The sequence below is a fragment of the Macaca fascicularis genome, chromosome 2, assembly GCF_037993035.2.
Source record: "Macaca fascicularis isolate 582-1 chromosome 2, T2T-MFA8v1.1".
Taxonomy (NCBI): domain Eukaryota; kingdom Metazoa; phylum Chordata; class Mammalia; order Primates; family Cercopithecidae; genus Macaca; species Macaca fascicularis.
This window is the reverse complement of record NC_088376.1, coordinates 394,980-420,332: the sequence shown is the minus strand read 5'-3', so window position 1 is coordinate 420,332 and position 25,353 is coordinate 394,980. Positions and strand designations below refer to the sequence as shown.

The 25,353-nt window shown below is 46.1% G+C and overlaps 1 long non-coding RNA gene across 1 annotated transcript in view; it reads right to left on the bottom strand.

Moving 5' to 3' along the window:
• Positions 1-24,906, bottom strand: part of LOC123571638 (uncharacterized) — a 44,494-nt gene extending 19,588 nt beyond the window's left edge. Inside the window, exon 1 of the long non-coding RNA XR_010584818.2 lies at positions 24,677-24,906. This is a non-coding gene — a long non-coding RNA (uncharacterized lncRNA). The remainder of the gene's footprint in view (positions 1-24,676) is intronic.
• Between the last annotated feature and the right edge of the window lie 447 nt (positions 24,907-25,353).

Below are 25,353 nucleotides of genomic sequence, written 5' to 3'. Positions count from 1 at the left end.
TAAAGGTCCCCATGCACACGAGGGAATGGGGTGGAACCACCAGATATTTGCTCCTTAGACAGCGAGACCAGCCCCATCAGCTTCTATATAAAAGCCCTTGTAGTCAACTGGGAAGGGGGTGACCAGCAATCTGCTCTCAGGACCCCTCTTTTCGCTGAGAGCTTAACTTTTAGCTTAACGAGTTCCACTGCACTCACTCTTCGATGTCCCCGTGCCTGTTTCTTCCTGGTCATTAGACAAGAACCTGGACCCAGCTGAGCTAAAGAGCAAAACTCCTGCATCAGTGCTACAGAACACTATCCTCTCTGTTCTGTGCCATGCGACTCTACTATTCCACACCACACTACGTAATATTAATACTATGCTGTGTGTTCTAATCTAGATTGTATTATGCTATGCAATACTACGTCATTAGTTCAACTGAATACTCTACAATACTATCCCACTTGTTCTATTCTAGACCATGTAATACGATTTTTCCTATTGTATACTATACTACATAATGTTACACTGTTTCTTCTATTCTATGCTACCCTATATAACATTATGCTATTTGTTCTATTCTGCGCTACTCTATATAATTATATTCTGTTTGTTCCATTCTATACAACACCTTGCATCATTTTACCATGTTCTACGATACAAGAGTAGAGTCAGTTATACTTTCATAATCTTTTCCAAGCTCTTACCCAGTAAGAAATGTGATGTTTTACTATGCCTCACATAAATGCACATTTCATGATAATCAATGCCATTTCCTATGGTTGTAGAATTCTGTCTCTATGATTCTACTGATACGGCTTCTTTGGGCTTTTCTTTAAGTCCTTTGCAGTGTCTGGTTTCCTAGTGAAAAGATGACTAAGGTCCCGATAAGATCCTACAAAACCAGCATTCACACAGGCTCACCTGTGTGCACTCTGCTGGACTCCGTGTTGAAGGAGTGACAGGAAGACAGACGGCTGTCGGTGGATGGAAGGCAACAAGCACAGAGTAGATTCCAGAACTGAGACATGTACCAAGGCTCTGGCACAGCTGAGGGTCGATCCCAATTCTAGCCTCTCACAGAAAGGCAGAGGGGACTTAGCACAAAGAGCACGGAACTTTGCTTTAATAAAGCAAATGCTTACCATCCACTGTGAGGAGCTCAAGGAGAAATGGCAGTAGGCTCTACTAATGATACTGCTTTAAAAAATGGAAGGGAGAGGGTACATTTTCACATGGGCCATGTGGAAAGTTGGCTGGACCTGCCGCTGGACCTGACACTGGACCTGCTGCTGGACCTGCCGCTGAACCTGTTCCTGGACCTGATGCTGGACCTGCCGCTGGACCTGATGCTGGACCTGACGCTGGACCTGCCCCTGGACCTGCCACTCGGTCTGCTACTGGACTGCTAACAAATGCTGCAGATTTTTATGTAGAAAAAAGTACAATGCGTCTGAGAGCAGCTGTCCCAGCTCTGGATGAAGCCGGCAGAAAAAGGAAGCAGCAGAGACGCTGGTATCATTCAGTGGGCAGAGTCAATGACCCTCCTCTAAGTCCAGCAAAGCTCAACCTGCATGTCTGCAACTAGAAATACCAATCATAAGCCAGACCTCCTGGCAAATACCATTGACCTGCTGTAATTCTGTGTGGTGTATTATGTCCCATGTACAGGAAATCTTTCACAAAGCCTTTAACCAGGAAGTACTAACATGACTTTTAATGCAATATAACAGCTTTGCACCCATTTAACATATATTTAACCCCAGTGGTATATTTAAATATATATTTTATAGAACATCAGGCATGTTTACCTAATGGCTCGAACTTTCACAATGTCTCTCTCCCTGAGAGGACAGCGGAGGATCCCATGCACTGTCTCCAGGAACATGCCCCTCCCAGAGAGGATTCACAAATCAAATGTGCACATGCATGCATGCACAGACACATATCACACACACACACACACACATGGACACGCACACCTATATGCAATACATACATTCACACATGCACACACGTTCACATAATCACATAATACCACCACATAACAGATGCGTACACATACACACAACACTCAAACACACGCACACAAACATACAACACTCAAACACACACGCACAAGCATACACACAACACTCAAACACACATGCATATACATACACATTCTGACACACATACATACGTAAGTGTGTAGACATAACATGCACAAATATACATGTATAACTATATACACATGAGCATCCATGCATGCCTACTTGCACATATGTGCAGTCGTGCCTAAACATGTAACACATGCACACACATACATGCAACACAAATACACATGCACACATATACACATGCATGCACATGTACATTACACACAAAGGCACACATACATGCACAACACATATACATGCAATACACACTTTCATACACATAAATGCAAACACACATACATATATACATCCCTCAAAGACCCCATTATTCAATTCTAAACAAAGTGGTTTATCCCCCAAATGTACCTTCCCATAATTAATAAGCTCTACTGCACATTTCTTGTTTCAAATAATGAGGTCTCACACACAGCACACACACATTTATACTCCAATACGTGTGAACATATAAATAGAAATAGGCACACGGGCACGAAGACCCTCTTCTGTAAAGGTATTCTCAAACTTGAACTGAACGAATTCTGCTAATTATAGTCAGAGTCAGCAAAGATATATATTTGACCTCGGAATGAATATACTCGTTCTTTTCGTTACCCCTGGCAACAGCAAGAATGTAAAACAGTTGTGCGATATCATGTCACTTATTCAATCCCACTTCCTGGGATCTGACCCACTTGGAATAGCGTTTCTGTCTGAGTGATTTCCTTCTGACTAAAATCATGAGACGATTCCTTCTCTTCCTGCTTTCTCTTTCCCAGGCCTTTTCACTGCCCTTTCATCATCTCAGAAATAAATCATACTTGTCAAAATGGAACGCAAAGAAACAGCCTTAGGAGAGAATCCCACAATGGAATGGACCCAAGAGAGGAAAAAATATTCTTTTTGAAAATGTACAAAAGGAAAAGTCAAGAGGCCTGGGTTCCCTCTCATGACAGAAACAGACGTCAGCATAGCAGGTCGCTCAGCACAGTTCAGCTCTGTGTATGAAACAGAGATTCTAGTCCTTGTCCCTGTTTCAAGCTCTGTGTATGAAATAGATTCTAGCCCTTGTCCCTGTTTCATGATGTTGCAGTGAAGGTAACAAAACAGACAAAGGGCACAGGCTGCAGAAAAGGATTTTAAAAGGATGACTTTTAAAATGTGAGCCTGCTTTTCAAGGGCACAATGAGGACATTTTCAAGTATATTAAAGCTGATTTATAAGAGATAGGTATAAAGACTCTACAAGGTCGTTAGACTTTAGACTTACAAAGAAAACAAATCACATTCTCCTAGCATCACCAGTCAGGTGTTCCACAAATACTAAGAATAGCCACTGCAACGGGGTCCACTATGAGGGGTCAAAACATAACCCATGAAGCATGGCCGAGAGCTCCTATAACCTGATTTCTAGGAATCTAATTTTAAACATCCTCACAGCTAGCACATCACAAAAATACAGAGCTCCAAATGCTGTAACACAAGTGCTAACAACACCTAGCCAAAAATATACGAGGCATTTCAGGCAAAAATCCCAGAATCAGAAGAACACAAGTTTTCTAAGTTCTTCAAGAGCCGGTGCTGGTTGAGGCTCCTCTGCAGACTTCAACAAAAGACACGCTAGAATTAGCCATTGACGGTAACCCTGAGTCAACACGCACAGTGTTCGGAAAAGCACAAGGCCTGCTCCGGCTTGAGACCCCTGGGAACTTTCTCTGGACCGCACCGAGTGGACGACTTTGAGAACTCAAAATAACCAACAACCAGTCCATGAACAGAGAAAGAAGACTGCAGCCTCCCTGGGGACCTGGCTCCATGCCTGCCCCCTTTCTTCCGGATACCTTTGCCCTTCCTGGCTCCCTCCTCCACCTGGAGATGCTCTGGGTTCAGGCCCCTCTCCAGTTGTGTCTCGGTCCACAGCTGGCTACCTGTGTGAAGCACCAGGCCTTGAAGGACCATCTCCACCTGCTTCCTGCACTTCCCACCCACTTCCACCATGACACCCAGGCTCTGGCTGCTCTCAGGGATCAGGGCCGCCAGGCTCCCCCACAGGCTCCAACTGGAGTCCTGCCCCCTGGTTTTCAGCAACACTTGGGACTTTCTCCTGGAAACTCTCGGCTCTGGGCTTTAGTGAACTGCGCCATCCAGCTCTTCTCTGGATTCTAAGCAGGGCCTTCTCTGGGTCTTCCAACCCTTCCTCCATTTCCAAATGTGGGCTTTCCTTTGGCCTCCTCTCTCCAGACATGCACGCCTCACACTCTGGCTACTTGACGTGCACTTCTACCTAAGAGGCTCCCAAATGCTCCCTGCTCCAGATTTCCCCCAAGCCTCCTCCTGTATTTCCAAACTTGCAGCTTGCAGTGGTGTCTCTAAGTATCTCTGAGTCAGGTCCACACTTGCTTCTCCTGATTTCCGGCAAAGCGCAACGGCGACCTCGGGGTGCAGACTCGCAGCTTCATCCGCCTTCCTGTACTCCCTCTTCCCCTCCTGACCCAGGCACCGAATTGCTCAGCTCACTGGCTGCCTTCTCTCCTCCTCCGGCCACGGCGAGTGCCCTGCATGAGCCTTCCCTGTCACCCCCCGGCTCCACGGCATGCCGCACATCAGAGACACGATTCTCTCCAAAACCCTCAGTGGTTCCCTAGTATCCCACAGGTAAGGACTTCCACATTCTGGCCCCAATCTAACTTTCTGGCCTCAGATATGCACATGCATATTTTATCTATGCAAAGAGAGTACAGGCCTCACACCCGCTCTCATTCCTGGGCTCCTAGTTCCTCTTAAAGGTGCTGTATGAGGTACCTATGCACTTTCCAAACACTAACTGAATATGCGCTTGGAGAACACTTACTTGATAATTTTGTGGCATTGCCGGATAACGTGGACAAAGTGAGAACTACGCAGGTGTGTGGACGCTGCCTTGCCCAGACATCACTTACCCAGACACTCCCAGATGCTCAAGGTGACCAGCCCTATTGGCGCACAGGCAGGCGCAGGCTGCACCCCCACAGCTGGGCCCCGCGAGCTGAACTATAATTACGAAGCAGTTGTTTGCTCCTAAATCTGTTTATGCTGGTGCATTTGTTACACATTACTGAAACCAACAAAGTATGACTCCAAAGAGAGAATAATTGTATGAAAACTAAGTTGGATGCCTTTCAAAGACTTAATATAGGGGAATTTTTTTTTCATTTTAATCTTTTTAAAATTGCTATCAAATTAGGTATGGGCAAAAAATATATACAATGTTTGAGGAAATAATTTTTAACGGTTTCATATCTAACATACCTTGCTTCTCTTGTGTTGCCTATTCTCTTCTAGAAGAATAAAAACTGTGGCAGGCCTGCGATGGCTGTGGTTGAGGAAAGAGGCCACAGCCACAGCCAGCAGAACCATGCTCAGCAGCAGCCTAGCCCCGCGTGGAAGAGGCGTGAACACTCTCGGGAGACGTGGATGTGAACTAACGGTTCCCAGCTCTGACCTCTTTATCTGAATGCGGTGATTGGTTTTATCTGAATGTCAGACAAAAGGGTGTCTACGTCCAGGAAAGACTCTAAACACTCTGGACGCTGCTGCGGCAGATGGTGACCGTGACCCAGTGATACCACTCTCCAGTGGGCAGCCAACCCAGTCTCCTAACCGTAAAGGACATTCATAGCAACACTACGAAAAAGAAACACTACTGTTCTGACCCAGAAAAGTGAAATGTAAAACATAAAATACACAGGTTCTAACTAAGAGGCAGACAGACCGGGCACGGTGGCTCACGCCTGTAATCCCAACCCCTTGGAAGGCCAAGGCGGGTGGATCACTTGAGGTCACGAGTTTGAGACCAGCCTGGTCAACATGGTGAAACCCCATCTCTACTAAAAATGCAAAAATTACCCGGATGTGGTGGCGGGCACCTGTAATCCCAGCTACTTAGGAGGCTGAAGCAGGAGAATTGCTTAAACCTGGGAGGTGGAGGTTGCAGTGAGCCGAGATCACGCCACCGCACTCTAGCCTGGGCAACTCCTTCTCAAATAAAATAAAATAAAATAAAATAAAATAAAATAAAATAAAAGGCAGAGAAACAAAGGAGATTTCCTCTGATCTTAAAAACAGAAGTATTTGTTTCACAGCGTGGATAATTGAAGATCTGCATAGAAATCACCTAGGGTCCCGCCCTCCCTCACAACAGACTGGGATAGAGGGAAGGAGGGCAGGAGGTGGGCCCCTTGTCCACGAGAGCCTCCTCCCACCCCATCCCCTTCCTCAGGAGGGCGGCCTGCCCAGTGCAGGCTCCCTTCTCCCCAGGTAAGACCCTGGCGTCTCTACAGGAACACCCACCTCCCTTCCCTGCAATCCACTCCAGCTGCTCACGGCCAGTCAAGGGGGGCGCTCTTCAGAGAGGAGCAAACGGTTTGGAGGACAGCCTGAACTCCAACGTCCCAGGTGTGGCTTGCCAGGAAGCACAGAGGAAGGATGCAGGTCCCCAGAAGGAGGAGGCGCAGGAGGACGATGAGAGAGAAGAGAGAGAGACAAGAGAGGCAGACTGCCCAGCCGGGGGCTGAGCACAGGATCTGGCTGAGGCCCCCTGGGGAGGGGCAGAGGCAAACAGGCTGCTGCTTCTAGGCTGCTCGGGAAGATACAAGCTTGAAGGGGCTGCAAGGCAGGACTCACTGAGGAGCAGTCATGTGGATGCCACGCCTCTCACATGGCACACACTGACAACATGCAACTCACATGCAACACAACACAACACGCATGTACAATGGGCTTATACAACACTGACAACACACACTGCACACAAACACACACAACCTATACAACACATACCCAATACATGCAACTCACAACACAATGTGCATTTATAACACACTCATACGACACATAACCAATACATGCAACTCACAACACAACATGTGCGTACAACACACTCATACACACATACAGCACACGTAACTTACATACAACACAACACGCACGTACAATGCACTCATACAGCACACACAACACACAACTCACATACAACACGCACATGCAACACACTCATACAACACACAACACTCATACAACACACAACACACGTAACTCACAACACAACATGCACACACAACACTCATACAACATACATACAATACATGCAACTCACAACATACACACACAACACACTCATACAGCTCACGTACAACACATGCAACTCACGTTCAACACAACATGCACGTACAACACACACAACACACGCAACTCAACACAACATTCACGTACAACACACTCATACAACACAACACTCATACAACGTACACACAATACATGCAACTCATAACACAACATACACATACAATACACTCATACAACACATACAACACATGCAACTCACGCATAACACAGCATGCACGTACAACACACTCATACAACATATAACACATACAACATGCACACAACACACGCAACTCAACACAAATACATGTACAATTCACTCACAACACACAACACTCATACAACACACAACACATGCAACCCATAAACACATGTACAACACACTCATACAACACACAACACTCATACATCACACACAATACATGCAACTCATATACGACATACACATACACACATACAACACACAACACTCATACAACATACAAAGCATGCAACTCACAAATACACGCACAACACACTCATACAACACACAACACTCAAACGTACAATAAGTGCAACTCAACACAATATGCACATACAACACACATACAACCCCTGCAACTCACATACAACACAACACACTCATACAACACATTCATACAACACACACTATACAGATTCTAAGTATGAAATAGAAAACAGCACACGCACAGTTTCTAAATTTGATGAAAGCTTTTTTCAAGAAAGTCGTCCAACATTCAAACTGGTACCATGTCCTCATTTTCAGCTGCTGTTCAGATTCAAGCATTTTTATCATCTACTCTATGAATTATAATAATACAGCATAAACCCATTTTTCATTTTACACCCACTTTGCTGTGGGGTGCTCCAAAACAGGGGCCAGGAGCCTCAGAGTCGTCCCTCAGAACAAAACACAACCGACACTCAGAGGCCAGGAAGGGAACTCGGGGGGGTGACACACACTCTCTCATCTGCAGAGCTCTGCTTCAAATACTTTACACGTAACCAGGGCTGGAACGGGTTGGTGAGGGTACAGACATGGCAAACTGAGAAGAAACTGGCAGGTGGAGAAAGATCAGTCAAAATCCAAGGAAAAATGCTGAACATTTTCCACAAATAGTTCACACAACAGATGATACTCAGGCTACTGAAAGTTTATTGAGAGGGGTCTTGCTCCAAAGAAAAAGTTCTCTCCCAAAGTTATCAAAGTTTCACAGCAGGCACCTGCCCCCAACACACCATCTTCCGAGGGCCTAGGAGTCAAAAAGAAGGTAAGACAGTAGTAAGGGTACAGGGGGAGGAGAGCGGGAGGGGACCGAGAACTCGGAACCAAGAGATGGGCGGACACTGAATGCCTGACTCCAAGGTTATCACCTCAGAAAACAAGTCTGTTTAAGTCCGTAGTAACAGTGTTAGTACTTTCACTGAACCTGCACTCAACACTGGAGAACCTCCCTGTGTTATGAAGACGATCTGAAAAATAACATTAATTCACAATGTAGAGTGATGATTCAGCCACAGAAAATAAAACTGACATAATCCACTACAAGTCACACTATGTCTTTCTTTAAGACTGGTTTATGATGCAGAAAAGAGGCAGTTTGAGATCTAAAATACTTAAACTGGCAAACACCTTGTTTCCCTGAATTCTCACAACCGTGGCATCAGCTAGAGTAAGACAGAGTGGTTTTCAGAGCTTCCAGAACAGCAGAACAGATCAATCATAAATATGCAAAAGTGATCTGAAAACAGAATTAATTAATATTCCACGTTTTGGCTTAAATTAGTCATGTGATTTCCAATAAGTGGGAAACATTCACACCAATTTTTATAAGAAAGTTCAATGTGAACACATAGTACAGAACATTGCCTTTGTTTTGGAATTTATTTATTTAATATGACAATTTCATTTGTATTTAGTTATTCCTGATGTTGAATGCTCATCTTTATTAATGATGAGCTACCCATTTTCTGACTGAGGAAACAGAAAGTTGTCACTGCCTAACAGCAATACTCAAAACAGCCTGTATGAAAGGAAAAGGTATATCTGTGTGCACACAGATGCATACACATGCATACACGTACCTATACATGTACACACGTGTGTACATATGTGCATACACATACACACATACACGTGTATGCACGTGCACACGTGCATGCACATGTACACGTGTGTGCATGAGCGCACATGCATGCACACATACGCACATACATGCATACACACGCATATGCACATACACGTACACTCATACACACACATACATATACACACGTACACATGCACACACATACATGCATATACACGTGCACATGGACACGTGGACACGCACATACACACGCATACACACATGCACACACATGCATGCGTACATGCATACGTAAGTATCATCTCAGGTACGTGGATTCAAAATTCTGATGCAAACAAGAATAATTACAAAACAGGGTAGGGTGTCAACAAGTGAGAATTGAGATGAAAGTTCTGATATGTTCCAGAGACAATACGGGAGGTCGTCACATCACATAAATATCTTACCCATTTTAAACGTGACAATTCCTGCCAACATCGGCCTGGATTAAGATGATTTCATTGACATAAGGAACAGAAAATATAATATTTATTATAATGAGATTCTGTAATCATTACATTATTTTCACAATTATAAGTAATCACTAAATAACTTCCTCCCAAGGGTCTAAAAATAAAAATAAGATAACAAAAGAAGGTCACAGTCCTGACAGCTTTATCATGCAAATCACAACTGTGAAAATCAAGCATGTTTTTGAGACTATGCCCTCCTCAAATATCCTTCCTGGAATTTTGTACCAGTAATGGCTGGTAATTAATTGTTATACCAGCTGGAAAGTATATCATTTGGGGTATGTGAAGTAAACATGTAAAGAGAAATGACCACACACACCTGAAACCAGGCCTCATTTCACAACTGTTTCCTACTTTCGATTTGCTTAGTTTACTTCATGAGGTATCTCGAGGAGAGAAAGCAGAGCTGGGATCTGCCCTGAGGCTGCTTCGGGAAGAGCTGGGTGGGCACCAAGACCCTCAGGCCGAGGGCTGAGCTGCGTGGCTATGACCCCATCACTGCAGCTCCCCAAGCGTGTGTCCCTGTGTGTCACGCAAACCCCTGCCACACAGGTGACACACGCCACACGCCTGACACAGGCTCAGCACACAGGGAGCTGCAGGGGCCTTTGAAAGCAGTATGCTGAGAATAGATAGGGCTCAAGGACAGTATCTCCAATTGAACTTTTAATGAACTCCCGTAGGCGCCAAGAAGGCGGGCAGATAAGGAAGAGCATAGAAACAAAGAACTGAGTAGAAGGTTACATCTGGGAAAAGAAAGTTTGTTTTGCATTGCATTCTTTCTGCTGACGTGGGGTTTATGGAGTATAAATAAAGTGAGGCGGAGGCTCTGAGCGCGGCCGCCATGTTCTCTGTGTGTCTTTGTCTTTTGTGTGTTCTTTCATTCTCCACCACCCCCGGCACGGACCCCAACAGGGAGCGATCAGTAAGTGGTGACTAGAGAGAAGTGACGGCCTTCAGCGTGGACGGAGAAAACAGGCCACAGACTCACAGAGGAAACGCCACAGATCCACAGACGGAGAAAACACCACAGACGCACGGACGGAGGAAACACCACAGACGCACGGAGGGAAGAAAAGCGCCACAGACCCATGGAGGGAGGAAAAGTGCCACAGACGCAGGGACGAAAGAAATGCCACTGACACACGGATGGAAGAAACACCACAGACGCATGGATGGAGGAAACGTGCCACAGAGGCACACACGGAGAAAACAGGCCACAGATGCACGAACGGAGGAAACGCCACACATGCACGGACGGAGGAAACAGGGCAGAGACGCCCACACACCAGTGTGGAACGTCGGACAGGAACGTCCTGGCCATGCACTGTCCACTCCCCCTAGAGACTTCCCACCCCAGAGCACTCAGGATGGCTGTGGAGCGCCTGCCACGCACCCCAGAGGCGAAGCTGGGGAGCCAGAGATGAACAGGTTCACGTCCATCAAATGCAGCTGCAATCCCTGTAATAACTGCAGGTCACTATTAAACAGAAGGGCACCTCACTTGGAATAAAAGCACTCTGCATAAAAGAACTAAAGATTGGCTGGAGACAGCTTAGAAACCGTCACCATTATTCTTGTTAGTGACAGCGAAGCTTCAAGAGTGGTCATTTTTCCTGTAGAAATCCCACAGAGGTGATTCCTGGAACTCATTTAGAATATTTCTTTCCCAGAAACCACACAACCAAGAACTTAATAGTGCCGTCTCTTGACCAGAAAGATTCAGATTTCTGATGAAACTAAACCCTGTCCAGCCTCCTGATTCTAGAAGATGCTATACAGAAAAGCTAACTCAAAGGGGTCTCATTTCTTTTGTCGTCCATGACACATATAAAAAAAATTTTTAAATATTCAAAAAATGTAGGAATTGTACAGTGAATACCCATGTGTCTACCCCCTGGATCACAGATTAGATTTAAATGTAAAGTTCTAAAGGTTCCCAGCTAAGGAAACGTGCAGTGTAAGCCTCTACCTGGTTAGAACCAAGGGGAATGGAATGAGCTTTCCCCAGCCTTGCTGCTCAGCTGGGAGGAGCTGCCACAGCTCAGCCACTCCACCCCAGAGCACCCAGGATGGCTGTGGAGTTCCTGCCACCCACCCCAGACGTGAGGCTGGATAACCAATCGCGGTGTTAAGAATGAGCCAGCCTTTAGAGGCCATGTGGTCTATACTTGAATAGAAAATGTTCCAGGAAACTAAAGATTCCAATGCGTGTGCTGAATTCCTAACCATTTGAAACCCAGGCTCCTCATCTATATACAAAGAACAACGCTCTCTCCTGGGAAAGCATTTCAGAAGCACGAAAAAGGATCCACATGAGAGCAGCTGAAAACTACAAGGCATCATGCAATTATAAACCTTTTTCTATATCTTTGTTTCAAGGAATGTCAGCATTCTAAATATTGCAGTTCATCCCACATCACCTTTCAGGAGCAAATCATAACGATCAAAACTATCAGCAGAATCACTACCAGCTCAGTCACCACGTGCTTCTTCTTCCTGCATGACAATTCCTGCAGAACGATGGGACCATCCCAGAATGGCTCCCTGCCATCATGTGCCCATTCTCCTTCCCCAGGGAGCTATTCCTGTACTCATGGGGCATGGGAAACCTGTATAACGTCACCAGAAAGTCCTTGTTTGACTTACACACTTCCCAGAAGGGCTGATTTTATCCAGACTCCTAACTGTGTCAAACACTAAACCTAAAAAATCATCAAGAAACCAAAGAAATGTAAGGCCAGGTCCTGCCCCAGGTGCATGGCTACTAGGGGAGAAATAGAAAATGAGACATGAAAGGAAAGTTTTAAGATATTCAGACCATCACTGGATGATTCCAGGAACCCATTACAGATCATTGCTGTTCCTAATAACAGGAAAGAAATTCTAAAATCCCAACAGGCATGGTGAGTCCCTCACTTGCATGAAGTCAAAATAATAATCCATCACTCTCTTCAAAAGGACAAAAGAAAAACTCTACTTCCTCTTCATATTAATTTGTGTAAAGCAACTTAAGTGAGAAAATCTTAATGTCTGGACTGTGATATCAATAGCAAAATAATCCCAAGATTCCCAATTAAAAGATACAGACGGCCTGAATGACTTTAAAACAAGAAAAACTGACTATATGCTGCCTACAAAAAACTCAGTTCAGCCGCAAAGACACACATAGACTAAATGTGAAGGGATGGAAAAACACATTCCACATTAATGGAAATCAAAAGTGAGCAAGAGTAGCCATATTTATTTCAGATCAATCACAATTTAAGTCAAAAACTGTAAAAAGGAGAAAAAAAGGTAATTATATAATAAAGAGATCAAAATAGCAAAAGGATATAACAATTACGAGTATATGTGCACCCAACAACAAAGCACTCAGATATGTAAAGCAAATATTAGTAGATCTAAATAGAAAGAGAGGTCTGGCGCAGTGCCTCATGCCTATAATCCCAGCATTTTGGGAGGGATGTGGAGGCAGGTGGATCACCTGAGGTCAGGAGTTTAATACCAGTCTGGCCAACATGGTGAAACCTTCTCTCTACTAATACAAAAAATTAGCCCAGCATGGTGGCACATGCCTGTAATCCCAGCTACTTGGGAGGCTGAGGCAGGAGAATCACTTGAACTCAGGAGGTGGAGGTTGCAATGAGTTGAGATTGCACCTCTGCACTCCAGCCTAGGCAACAACAGCAAAACTCTGTCTCAAATAAATTTATATATACATAAATACACACACACACACACACACATATATACGTGTGCATGTATATATATATATATATATATATGGAGAGAGAGAGAGACAGAGAGAGACAGGGAGACACCAACACAACAATAGTAGGAGCTTCAAAATCCCACTGTCAGCACTGGAGGTCATCTAGACAAAAAATAACAACAAAACATCAAATTTAAAGTCCAGTGTAGACCAAATGGACCTATCAGACATTTACAGAACATTTCATCCAACAGATACATAATGCACATTCTTCTCCTCAGCACATGGAACATTCTCTAGAATCCACCACATGTTAGGCTACAAAAGAATTCTCAATACATTTTTTCTAAAATTGAAATAACATCTAGGATATTCTCAGACTCTAACAGAATAAAGCTATAAATCAACAACAAGGAACAGACACTTCTCAAAAGAAGACATTTATGCAGCCAATAGAGACATGAAAAAATGCTCATAATATAGAATGAGACCACCACTTCTCCTGTTGTCTTTCCCAACTTTTCCCCGTCTCCCCTTTTCCCTAGTTTATAAGACAGGAGAAGGGGGAGAAAACAAAAAGTTGGAAGGAAACAGAAGTAAGATAAATAGCTAGACGACCTTGGCACCACCACCTGGCCCTGGTGGTTAAAATAATAATAATAATATTAACCCCTGACCAAAACTACTAGTGTTATCTGTAAATTCCAGACATTGTCTGAGAAAGCACTGTAAAACGTTTTGTTCTGTTAGCTGATGCATGTAGCCTCCCATCATGTTTTGTCTGCGGCTAGTCCTGCTACAATAATCACTCGCCATCAGAGAAATGCAAATCAAAACCACAATGAGATACCATCTCACACCAGTTAGAATGGCGATCATTAAAAAGTCAGGAAACAACAAGTGCTGGAGAGGATGTGGAGAAATAGGAACACTTTTACACTGTTGGTGGGACTGTACACTAGTTCAACCATCGTGGAAAACAGTGTGGTCATTCCTCAAGGATCTAGTACTAGAAATACCATTTGACTCAGCCATCCCAATACTGGGTACATACCCAAAGGATTATAAATCATGCTGCTATAAAGACACATGTACATGTATGTTTATTGCGGCACTATTCACAACAGCAAAGACTTGGAACTAATCCAAATGTCCATCAATGACAGACTGGATTAAGAAAATGTGGCACATATACACCATGGTATACTATGCAGCCATAAAAAAGGATGAGTTCATGTCCTTTGTAGGGACATGGATGGAGCTGGAAACCATCATTCTCAGCAAACTATCGCAAGGACAGAAAACTAAACACCGCAAGTTCTCACTCATAGGTGGGAAATGAACAGTGAGATCACTTGGACACAGGAAAGGAAACATCACACACTGGAGCCTGTTGTGGGGAGGGGGGAGGCGGGAGGAGGGAGGGATAGCATTAGGAGATATACCTAATGTAAATGATGAGTTAATGGGTGCAGCATACCAACTTGGCACGTGAATACACATGTAATAAACCTGCACATTGTGCACATGTACTCTAGAACAAAAAGTTTAATTAAAAAAAAAAATCAACAACAAGGAGAACTTTCAAAACTGTATAAATACATAGAAATTACACAATATGCCCTTGAATAGCCAATGGGTCAATGAAGAAATGAAGAAGGAAATTTAAAAATTTCTTGAAATAAATGAAAACAGAAACACAACATATCAAAGTTTATGGTATACAGCAAAAGCAGTATTAAGAGGAAAGTTTATAACAATGAACTCCTACATTTAAAAAACAGATTTAAAATAAACAACCTAACAACGAACTGCAATGAGCTAGAAGAGCAAGAACAAATCAAATCCAAAAGTGGTAGAAGAAAAGACATAACAAAGATCAAAGAGGAACTAAATAAACTTGAAACTAACAAATATAAAAATGAAGAAAAAAATATTGGTTTTTTGAAAAGATAAATAAAATAGACAAACCATTAGCTACACTAAGCAAACAAAAAGAAATCCCAAAGAAATAAAATTAGAAACAGAAAAGGAGAATGATAGTTGATACTACAGAAATACAAGGGATCATTACAGACTATTTTGAACAATTGTATGTCAACAGATTGGAAAATCTAGAAGAAATGGATAAATTCCCGGACACGTACAACCTACCAAGATGGAACCAAGAAGAAACGGAAATCCTGAAGAGACCAATAATGAGTAACATGTATGACTAAGTAATAATAAAAAGTCTCCCAACAAAGAAAACCCCAGAACTAGGTGACTTCGCAGCTGAACTCTACACATTTTTATTTCAATTCTTCTCAAACTATTCCAAAAGTATTGAAGAGGAGGGAATTCTGCCAAGTTCATTCTTCAAGACCAGCATTACCCTGATACCAAAATAAGGCAAGGACACAATAAAAAGAGAAAACTATAGGTCAATATTCCTGATGAACACAGATGCAAAAATCCTCAACAAAATACTAACAAACTGAATCCAACAGCAAATCAAAAAGATTATACACCATGATCAAGTGGGATTTATCCCACGATGCAAGGATTGCTCATCAAACACAAATCAATAATCATGCTACATCACATCAACAGAATTAAGGACAAAAACCATAATATCATTTCGATAGATACAGAAAAAGCATTTGATAAAATTCAACGCTGCTTCATGATAGAAAGTCTCAACAAACGAGGCACTGAAGGAAACATACCTCAACACAATAAAGGCCATATGTGACAAACCCACAGCTAACATAATGGGGAATGGGGAAACACTAAGAGCTTTTTCTCTGAGATCTGTAAAAGACAAGGACGCCCACTTGTGCCACTCCTATTCAACACAGCACTGAACGTCCTAGTCAAGAGCAGTCAGGCAAGAGAAAGAAATCAAGGGCACCCAAAGTGGAAAGGAGGCACTCTAATTATCTGTTTTCAGACAATGTGCTCTTATATATTAAAAAAAAAAAAAAAAGACTCCAGCAAAAATCTCTTTGAACTGATAAACAAATTCAGTAAAGTTACAGAATACAAAATCAACATATAAATATCAGTAGCATTTCTATAGACCAACAATGAGCCAGTGAAAAAAGAAATCAAGAAAGCAATCCCATTTAACTACAAAAATATAAAATAAAAATAAAAATACCTCAGAAGAAATCTAACCAAGAAGGTTAAAGATCTCTATGAGGAAAACGATATTCTACCCTCGGAAGGTAGAACAGTGGCTTCTAGAGACAGGAAAGGGCGGCGGGAAGGCAGAAAGGGAGAGGTTGTCTAATGGATACAAAATTACATCTAGATAGTAAAAATAAGGGTTAGTGTGCTATAGCCTTGTAGGGTGACTATAGTTTACAATTTATTGTATATTTTCAAGCAGCTAGAAGAGAGGATTTTAAATATTCCCAGCATTAAGAAATGACAAATGTTTGAGATGATGGACATGCTAATTACCCTGAGTTGCTAATTACACACGAAAAACATGTATTGAAATATCATACTGTATCCCATGGATATGTACTATAATGTGTCCATTAAAAATAATAATTGTTAAAAACCCAAGGGTCATTTCTCATGTGTCCTTTGTCAGTGTTGTGGTCCATTGGTGGAGACCTAGCCATTTGCAAGTAAGACTATAGTCACTTGAGCTGAAAGCAAATGAATCGTCACAAAAATTACCACTGGCACCAAGTCTTCTTTCCAGAATTTCCTGCCCACAGCACTGCCACAGTCACTGTGGGCAGGAAAGACACACTAGCACCCAAGTTTCAACCCCAGTAAAGTTGATGCTTTTATTTCTCTGGTTTGGAATAGGTGTGTGTTCATAATTTACGTTTACTCCAACTGTCCCCTTGCTTAAATAGCTTCTTAAGGATAACTTCCTCTTACTAAATCCCAACAGCTTCTGAGCATCCATTATATTCTCCAAAGTAAATAAAAAGAGAAAACGTGTTGAAACCCTGATAATGTTCACTTAAGAATCCAGCATGATGTACAGCTTGAAATGGCTACTCCACCTTGTTCCTTTACATGACTTTTAAAGTAGCCCCAGTTATTTTACATAATTGAAGTCATAATTTCTGCAATACCATTAGGTCCACGAACGGTGGGGCCAGGGGACTTCAAAGTCTGTCTCCGATTTTTTTTTTTTTTTAAAAAAGGAAAGCTCATGAGAGTAGGTAATGAAAATAAATATTCACACAACTCGGAACAGGGGATGGTGAAACATAAAGCTCCAGCCTGGCACAGGTGTCCAGCCAGTGAGGGTGGGGACACAGACTCATACGGTCCCCACAATCCCTCAGAAATGCCACAGACAGGTGGGTGGCCTGAGACAGAGCCAGGCTCCGAATTCCGGGAGCTGTCTGGCTCATGTGCACCTCATGTGGTCCACACTGCACGAGGATGCCCAACGTCACCAGTCCCGGTGCAGAACACAAGAATGCCCCATGGCATGAGCCCCCGCTGCACAGCATAGCCCGAAGGTGCCAGCTCAGACTCCTACACACGCTGGTCACCAAGGCACTGCCCTCCAGGAAGGAGGACCCCAGAGGTAGTGGCAGGGTGAGGTTCTGCTCTTCATCATCCGCGAGCAGAGGGGAAAGTCCCAGCAGACATTTGGGGAGCCTCTACACGTGGTTCTGGGACTCTGAGTGGAGGTTCAAAGATGTCCCCAGGTACGCCAGACTCAAACCTAAAAAAGACCCATTCTTCCAGATATGCCCAGACTGGAACCTATATAGGCCATCCTTCCTAGCTTTTCTCTGGAAAAGCAGGCTTAAAAGAGTATCGACTAAAAGGGGCCACCAGGAAGACAGAAGTCCTATCTTTAAAAAAAGATTTTTTTTTTTTTTTAAAAAGAGGCACTGAGGCTCTGACCCATCTGAGCACAGAGTACATGCTCGGCAGCCTCTGTCAGAGCAGAGCAAGTACACACATGCTCTCCATGCCCTGTGCTCCCAGCACCCGTGCTCCCCGCACCCATGCTTCACACGCCCGTGCTCCCCACACACGTTCTCCCCGCACCCGTCCTCTCCACGCCCATGCTCCCTACACCTATCTGTGCTCCCCATGCCTATGCTCCCTGCAGCCGTGCTCCCCGCACTGTGCTCCCTGCGCCCATGTCTGCTCCTCGAGCTCTCTTCCACTGGTTTCCTCTGTACATCCCTCTTGATAGTCACTGTCACCTCGAATCACCTGGCTAAATGGAGGTAAAGAAAAAGTCTAGAGTAGCACATTGGAGGACAGAGTGGAAGTGGCTATTTACCAAGCAGGGCTATGAGATGAGCGCATGTGATCCCCATTAATCCTGACGGTCAGTTGATTAGCCCTGTTCAACAGCTGGGGACACTGAGGTGTGGAAGGACGGGCTTGCTTACCCCAGACGATGCTGACAGTGTGGGCCCAGCCCAGTCCCACAGCCACCAGGAGGAGGCTCCTCACTGGGCAGGCGCGGATGTGCAGCCCAGAGAACGCTTGGGACCCTGGCACAGACTCCTCAGGAAGGAAACAGAAAGGCCCACAGAGACTCAAGCAGCACAGAAGAAGGTCACCCACAAGTTAAAAATAGATGTTTGTGCTTTACCGTCCCAGAGTGCTAAAAATCCAACCCACTCACACGCACAGCCTGACGTGAGCCTGGCCTCCTGCAGCACTGGGCTAAGCGAGAGACGTACCTGCCTCTCTCCCGACAATAGCAGACTTGGCAGCTATTCTTCAATGTACTTGACACGCTTCCGTGAGGGATTAAGCGACACTCTGTCGACACTGGCTAAGTTTAATCCTGACACAGCCAACCATCTAGATCTGCAGTGAACAAACAACTTACTTTGGATGATTCTGCCACTAACAAAGACCCTGAATCTCCCACCAAAGCTTAGTGACACGACTTACCTTTCTGTTTTCATTTCAGGTACACTGGCCCACATGATCTAATTTACCTGCTGATAACGCCTTGGAAAGACCACCAGGGGGCCCCACACCATTTTCAGCTTTAGAGGGATGTGAATTTCCCTTTGATGAGAAAGGTGATGGGGAAATAAAACAAGGATCCAAAACAGATGCCTGTGTGTTTCCTGGGAGTGATAAAGTCAGGAACTGCCTCTGTGTGTCAGGCGAGGGAGTAACAGAGACAATGGCACCAACTCCTGAGACAGAGGACCTGATGCATGGTGCAGCTACCGCCTGTGGCCAAGGAAATTCCAGGGAATGTAGACCCCAGTTGTATGGTACAGCCACCATGTGCGGCCACAGAAATTCCAGGAATGCAGACCCTCAGTCACATGGTACAGCCACTATCTGCAGCCACAGAAATTCCAGAGAACGCAGACCCTCAGACACATGGTACAGCCACTATCTATGGCCATGGAAATTCCAAGGAATGCAGACCCTCAGTCACATGGTACAGCCACCATATATGGCCACGGAAATTCCGAGGAATGCATACCCCAGTCGCATGGTGCAGCCACAGCCTGCAGCCACAGAAATTCTGGAGAACGCAGACCCCAGTCGCATGGTACAGCCACTACCTATGGCCATGGAAATTCCAGAGAACAGAGACCCTCATTCCCATGGTACAGCCACCACCTATGGCCACGGAAATTCAGGGGAACGCAGACCCTCAGTCACATGGTACAGCTACCACCTGTGGTCACAGAAATCCTGGGGAACACAGACTCCAGTCGCATGGTGCAGCCACCACCTGCAGTCACGGAAATTCCAGGGAATGCAGACCCCAGTCACATGGTACAGCCACCATCTATGGCCACGGAAATTCCAGGGAACATAGACACCAGTCGCATGGTGCGGCCACCACCTGTGGCCATGGAAATTCTGGGGAATGCAGGCCCCAGTCTCTAAAGTATGAACTTCACTGCAGTGAATGTGGAAGAGTTTCTCTCTGTGCAGAGCTCAGTATCCAGAAGGGGAGATGGCCCCAGGAATGCCTTCCTCCTCTTCAGAGCTCAGGGCCTAGGGCTGACACCCTTGGGAGGGGTCCTTGTTCAGCAATTGTGCCTGTGGAGGGTCCCCCAACACTCACCGTGCACCTCCTAGGAGCGGAGGCTACAACAGGGAGCCAGAGACCAAGCTCTGCTCAGACAACAGTGAGCTGATGGCCTTCCACTCTAAGTTCAACAGGGACCCAGGGACCAAGCTCTGCTCAGACAACAGTGAGTTGATGGCCTTCCACTCTAAGTTCAACAGGGACCCAGGGACCAAGCTCTGCTCAGACAATAGTGAGCAGATGGCCTTCCACTCTAAGTTCAACAGGGACCCAGGGACAAAGTTCTGCTGAGACAACAGTGAACTGATGGCCTTCCACTCTAAGTTCCAACTGCATGGAATGTGTATTCCATGAATGCTTGTTAAATGAATGATTCATATAAGGTCATCTGTGCTGACCTTTGCTGGTCTGCTGACTGTGAGCTTCAGAGCATAGGCCTCATTCCTGGAGCAGCCAGCTCTTCCCAGAGCGACGGCCACTGCAGGGCAAAGCCCAGAGCTTGTCCTGCAGCAACACACTCAGGACCCTGCGCTGGGCACGCTGGGGGCCTCTCCAGCAGAAGATCCCCAGCCCTGACCGTGCAATAACAGTGAACCCCAGGGGAGTCCCAAGTGCTCAAAATCATGTAAATGTCCATTGTGATTTAACATATCAATTTTAGAAGAAAGGGCATATTGCCACCTCCCTCCTCAAACTAGGGACTATAAATCGATCCATCACCCTAACTGAGACTCTGCCTTAAATTCTGCTAAAACTACCATCCAAACACTCAAATTTACATTAGCGTTAAGGGAAAAAAAAAACTAAACCAAACACCTGTAAGAAACGGTCAAGTAACCTGTGATACATCAACCCAAAGATTAAACATGAAAACAATGAAGTAGCAAGATATTAAAAGAATATAAACTCTATGTACATCATGGCCCAAGGTTCTAAAATTACACGGAGACAAAGACTGGAATGGAAGGGGGATATGTTTACAGATACATTTTTTATTTTTTAATTTTTAATATTACTTCTCTAATGTATGATTTGACTAACCAGATAATTCAGCAAAAAATAAAAAAATTAATTGTGCCTATAGATAAATATGTAAAGAATCCTTTTCTTTGATGCCAATGGAATTAGTTTGGGTCTGACCCACAGTCTTCAATCTTTTAATTAAGACACAAAAATCATCTTTCAAGCTGTTAGGAAAAAAAGAAGAAAAAGATTGAAAACCAGGAGCCCAGAAGAAAAGGACTCGCTATGTATCACAGCGTCTCTCCACGCCTCTCCACCCCGGACAGTGCTCCCTCTTTCCCCATTTTCATACCTACTGCACAAAACACTTAGTAAAGAACTATCTCAATTCATGAGTCACACAGCACAAAGGGCCAGTGTCGCTGCCAAACATACCCTGCAGCCCCAAAACGAAGAGGCAACTGGTTCCTTCCTTCCTCAGTGAAGGAAGAATGAGAGGCTGCTGGTTGTCATTTTAAATCTCACACCTCAATGTCTTAGCACTTTCCTGCTTTGTTGGTTTCCAGGGCTTATTAAAATTAACCACCCCCCCCCCCCCGCGGATATTGAAGAAAGAAAGCAGGAAGGTTGTGCAGGCTTCCAAGAGGCAGAGCCCTGCTTCCGCACCCACCTCTGTCTTTCTACCCACAGCAGCCGGGTTTACCAATTAGTCTCCCTTAAAGAGCAGTTTATGCTCATCGCGAACAAATGGATGCAATTGCTTCTTTTGAGATGCAGCAAGTTTTGGGCCCTCAGCAAAAAGAAAAAGAAAGAAAGAAAGAAAGAATGAAAGAAAGAGAGAAAGAGAGAAAGAGAGAGAAAGAGAGAGAAAGAGAGAGAAAGAAAGAAAGAAAGAAAAAAGAAAAGAAAAGAAAAGAGAAAGAAAGAAAGAGAGAAAGAGAGAGAAAGAAAGAGAAAGAAAGAAAGAAAGAAAAAAGAAAAGAAAAGAAAAGAAAAAAAGAAAGAAAGAAAGAGAGAAAGAGAGAGAAAGAAAGAGAGAGAAAGAAAGAAAGAAAGAAAAAAGAAAAGAAAGAAAGAAAGAAAGAAAGAAAGAAAGAAAGAAAGAAAGAAAGAAAGAGAAAAAACAGGGCACTGGCACAACAGTCATAACCTCTGCGTGGCACACACACAGAAGGAAAGTTAAAGCCCTGGAGGCGGAGGCGTTCGGAAAGGGAAGGTGGAAGTAGGAAGGACGCCCACGGGATAGAGTGGTCAGAAACAGACCACCTCACCAAAGGGCGCCTTAGACGTTCCAGAGGACAAAATGCCCCTCTTTCCAGGGTAAACACCCATTTGCCAAACTCAGCCAGTGACGGTAAGCAGGAGTTTGCTTTTTTTTTAAGGCGTCTGAGTAACGATGACAAGAGCAAGAAATGAGCTTAATAATGGGACTGACAGGGCCCTGGGCTGGTGACTCTGCTGATGTGCACAGCATCAAAACCCAGGTTCCTCAATGCGCTCCCTCTGCAGTTCAGGACAGCACTACAACTCACCCCATCAATCACTGCTTAAAAAATCAGTTCTAAAAAAAGACGACCCATTTGAAAGCAGCCGGAGGAGGAAGACAGAGAGTGTCTCACAGAATCCAACCGCTTGTAGCCTCGGAACCATAACAAGAATATGAAACTAGCGGGTCCAGTGTGAGGCAGAACAGAGACGCCGTCACGGCTCTCAGGAGGCTGAGCAGGAAGCGCATGGCTCAGGCCCTGCAACGCCCTAAGGGCGCCTGGAGCAGCCCACAGGCCTGTGTCCTTCGTGTGGGTTCACCTTCCTAGTTTCCTGGGTAAATTCAATGTACAGCATTTATTCGCCAAGAAAAGAACATTCAAATCAAACTACTGTCATAACTCTGAAGGGCTCTTAACACTCCAGTCCACACGTTCAAAAGCCCACAAATATCAGTGCTGCCACTGTGCAGGTAACAATGTTTTGGATGCATCATGCACGTAACCAGTAACGACGTTTTCATGTTTTCCGTAGCCATCTCATTCAGGATACTAAAATGATCTGTGACGACTTGATACTTAGTTATCTGTGATTTTCAGATAGATTTAACAAGGCTACCTGGCCAAGAAGGCCTCACCCTCCTGAACCTGGGCACCGGTGCCCCTACGTGCACCCGGGGCCTGGGGAGCGCAGTCTCCACCACCTCTCGCTCTTCAATGTTAAATGTCCTCCCGGAGCGCCTGCGTCGTGGGCCCAGGCTCGGCCCCTCCTGGAGAGCCCTTTCCACATTACAGGACAGGGGAAGCCCAGAGCCCGCGCTGCAGCGCCACTGACGTCCCGGAGTCCCCGCTTCCTGGTCCTTCCCGTCCGCGGAGGCTGGCGGGGAGGGCCTGGGACCCATTTTAGTTTTCGGTTTTGTCACGAGCCGGAAGGCGACAGCACATGCGAGCGCAGGAAACCCTTTTTTAAAATCTTCCAACGGAAACGCGAGGGGCTGCCTGACTGCCTCGGAGACGCTAGGCGGGAACCCAGAGCACCCCTGCCGTTTCCCGCATTGCAGCAGCCGGGACCCCGCCCACGCCGCGGGGGGCCCGAGGCGACAGGAGGCCCGCCGGGATCCGGCCGTTTCTTCCTCGACAAGCTGGGGGGTGGCGTGGGGCGGAGTTGGGGGGCGGGGGCAACTTAAGAAGTGATCGCGCTGTACCCAGGATTCGGAGGGGAAGCCCGGCCCCATCCTACAGCTCAGAGGCAGAACGACCCCGGAAGGTGCTCCAGGCGACCCCCTCTACCAGGCTCAATTTAAAACATAAACCGGAGAGGGTGGAAAGCTCACTATTTTCCGAATGGAGGTTCCTATCGCCATGTTCCTTCCTCCTCCGCCCCACCCGGCATGGACCCCGGGGCTGCCTTGCCGGCTCCCGCCGCCCCGCAGGTACCCCTGCCGCTCCCGGGCACGGGCTTCTCCCCAGTTCTTCCCATCGCTTCCCCGCTCTTCTCCCCAGTTCTTCCCATCGCTTCCCCACCTTTCCCCGGGTCCTCCCATCGCTTCCCCCTCTTCTGCCCGGTTCCCCCATCCCCTTCGCCCTGTTCTCCCCTTCTCCCTCTTCTCCCCTTCTCCGTCCGTCCCTCCCTCGCCGCCCGGAGGGGGGCGCGCACCTTGAGCATGTCCCCCGCTGGTCAGCACGCCGATGGCCTTGCCGGCCCCGGAGAGGTGCTCCAGGAACTTCCGCAAGGAGCCCTTGGGGGCCCGGGAGTCTTCCGCGTCCAAGACGAGGAGGCCGAGGGCAGCCGCTAGTCCGGGTGCGCAGCAGGCAATGGAGACCCTGCCCGCGTGCGCCCGACTCGGAAACGCTGCCCCGCCCGCGCCCCCGCCCGGCCCTAGCGTCAAAGGGCCTTGACGGGCGGGGCCCAAGCGCACAGGAGGGGCTGCGGGGGTGGGGCGCGGCTAGGGGCAGGGGCAGGGGCAGGGAAAGGGGCAGAGAAAGGGGCAGGGGCTGGCCGGGGCCGGGTGTGGGCAGGAGGACCTACGCGGGGGTCGTCGTAGGTGGCTGCCGCGCTAGCGGTGGGTGAGGTCGCGGAGGCGGGGGTAACACCACAAGTGGGCGGAGTCCCTGGGGGTGGGGCCGCGTTGCCGGTGTGCTACCCTTGCGGGTGGGTTGGAGGACTCTGGTTGGGGCCTTTAGAGATGCCCGGAGCGCCACAGGTGGGGGCAGGGGCAGCGACCGGGGGAGGGGAGACCGCAAGGGGGCGGGGTCACATCGTTCGCTGGGCGGGCCAAGGCGGGGCGGAATAGAACGCCTGGAGCATCTCCCGGGGACGGGGGGGGCAAGGGA